Consider the following 3,122-nt stretch of genomic DNA (forward strand, 5'->3'; position numbering starts at 1 on the left):
TGTATAGAGCACATCATGGCACAATGGAACTCATGGCATCTGCTTTTTCTGCTGAAATAATTAGCTATGTATTGAAAAGGAGGAAGGTTCTTACGGTCATTACATTCACTGATGAAAAGCAGAGTAAGTGTTGAAAAGAAAGACCTGAGCAGAGACTTCTGGTTAGGCATCGCGGCATGATGGATGCAGGCTCCGTCTTCCATGTTCGATTTCGCCCCGCTGGAGACCCTAAAAAGGATCGAAAGTCGCCCCAGAGAGGCGATGAAGAAGGAGGGGACCCTCGTTGATTGCGGAGGGGCAGTGGCCCTTCTGCTGGATCTGAGGAAGCCCTCCAAACCAGCGGGGGAAAGACTGGCTACATTCGTATGGCCAGTCAGAAGCTGCTGACAATCGAAGATAAGCTGCTGACAATCGAAGATAAGCACTAACTAGCAATTTTTGAGCAATGTGGATGGAACTGAGTGAGTCTTTATCCTCTTTTTATGACCTTAATACTATTTTCCTGTAAAAAAGAATGCCCAAAGCAAAGAATCCTCTCTGATGAGAAAGGGAAGGGAAGTTTTTGCTCCGCTCCCTCAGGAAAAGAAAAGCGGTGAATTAATTGCGTTGGGGGAAAATAGAGAAAACTACAAGATCAACTTGGAATTAATACAGATATATAACTTTGAAATTTGGGTACTAAAAGTACGTTTGATACTTTTTCTTAGAAAAGATATTTGAAAGTCTGTAAAATAGGCTTGGATTTGGAAAACTGGAAGATGGTGTCAATGACATTTAGTGGCGAATCATGGCACCACAATTTATTATGCTTAAAGGAAACTTGGCTTGAAACCCAGACTTAGATAAGACTCTTTGTTGTTCCTGGAAACTTTCACTTTTGCAGACTGCAGCTGGGGAAAGGGAAAAAAAACTCTTGGTCTGCTTATCAGTGTTGGGGACCCTATTGGACTATAAAGACTACATACAAAAACAAAATGGGTGTTCCATACTTAGCCTTAAATGGTAAAAAAAAATCATATTTAACACTTGTCTCCAAAGCCCCCAGCTTGATATACCAACAAGAAAATGTTAATGAAGCTCAGAAAGAAATTCTTTCTATGTTGAAATCAATCCAAGAGATAATGATGAGACTAAAATTAACGCAAATGAGATAAAATAACAATTTTCTAACCTAAACTTACAAATCCAGACAATGACTACAAAGAAGGAACTAGTAACCCAGAAAACGGAAGGAAAATTAGAAGAAATAGATCCAAAGATGGAGGACCTAAAGGAAGGAATTAATAGACCGATACAGACAAATGAAAAACTAGAAGCTGCAGTGATAACACCAGAAATTGAAAAGATGTCAAGATCTCAGAACATATCTGAGGATAAGGAAGAAGAGCTGATCGAACGGATGATAAAGCTTTTAGGAGAAATGCTGAATACTGACAAACAAGAAATGAAAAGAAAAACTGAAGGAGAAGGATGGAGGCTGTTTAATGAATATAAATGCGTTGAGCGTTCTTCCAAAAATACTTCAATCAAATTCTCTTCCTCATTCCAAACAATATATACAAAAACAGAGGAAGAATTACTTGATGATTCAAATACACTGACTTGGAAAGTTATTTGGCAAAGGAAGAAAGCTAGAGTAAGACTGAAGAAAATAGAACTCAGCAGGTTCAATATAGCAAGTGTTCAATCAAAACTGAGCTCACTAACTCAATTGCCCAAATATGTATAAAAATATAGAAAAATAAAAATGCTGGATTTAATTAAAGAAATGCCATCCATCAAGTCAGATTTTATCTTTTTGACAAACTAAGGATGGAATGGCTGTAAAAACTAGTATCTTATTTTAACATTAAGTGAATCTATGGCTGCATCTCTCTATATGTACATATGTATGGAATGGAAACAACAGAATTCAATCAATTATATATAACCCTCTTTCCCACTATATCACTGTTTTTTCAACTCTCAGAATTCACCAGGCAGCATCTTAACATCTTAAACTTGCCTATTTTAAAAAAATACTGCAGTACACATTTCATTCCTCTTCCCATTTGCTTCTACCATCCCCTTACTTACATATTACAGTGTACATTCAGCTGTTTTGAAGCTTCTTTGACATTAACGCAGATTCTAAAAATCCATTGTTCTTTTACCAAATCTGCTCTCTTTGCTGCACAAATGGCACCATTTGCAGGTCAAGCATGATGGTAGCAATTTAGAAATCTAATCAAAGGACTGGGCCCATGTATAATTTTATGAGCTTTTGCAAATGCAAAAGTCTTAATCACATTGATTCTATTTGGCTTAGGTTTACCTAACTATATCTAAGGAAATGATTTCAATAATGTAAGCTAATATGTACAAAGCAAACAAATTATTTGACTCATAGGTTTAACCTGATAAGACTAACCGGATAAACTCAGATTGTAAAAGGTATGTAGGCCTTATCAACCTGGGCCTATACTGCCAAATAGCTTTCCTAACTCTAGTAAGGGAAAATGCGGTTTGAAGTCCACTACATCCAGAGAACAGAAGATATCAGTGAAGTCCTTGATGCTATCTAAGTACCAAGGACTTGGTAGTTTGCTTGCACACATTTTGTTATCCAATTAGGACATTAGGTAACATCTTCAATGATGGAAGGGAGTGTCAATTGGTCTCTGTTTATATAGAGTAGCTTGCGCTGTTCAGTATTGTTGGAGGGTTGTTTTCTCTTTGCCAGTTCCTTGATTAGGGTGTTGTCTACTGCTTGATATTGGTGGTTTCTTGATTAGGATACTATTACCGTATTTTCCGGCGTATAAGACGATTGGGCGTATAAGACGACCCCCGACTTTTGAGAAGATTTTCAGGGTTTAGAAAGTCGTCTTATATGCCGGAAAATAGGGTATATGGTGGATAGCAAGTAGAGGAAGACTGCTCTAGTGGGCCTTTGCAGAGAATCCAGTTTATAACCAAAATTCTAAATACAGGATCAGGTTATGAAATATATGAAGAAACATATCAATCTCAACTCTCAATTTTTGAGATCTAATTAAACATGCAGAGATAGATTATTAGGATTAGGTCATTAGGGCCGAAATAGGAGGAAGAAGGTGTGTTGGATATGTTCGCCACTTTCA

Source organism: Protobothrops mucrosquamatus, unplaced genomic scaffold (genome assembly GCF_001527695.2).
Source record: "Protobothrops mucrosquamatus isolate PMUCROS unplaced genomic scaffold, P.Mucros_1.0 scaffold3044, whole genome shotgun sequence".
In the NCBI taxonomy this organism is placed as follows: Eukaryota; Metazoa; Chordata; class Lepidosauria; order Squamata; family Viperidae; genus Protobothrops; species Protobothrops mucrosquamatus.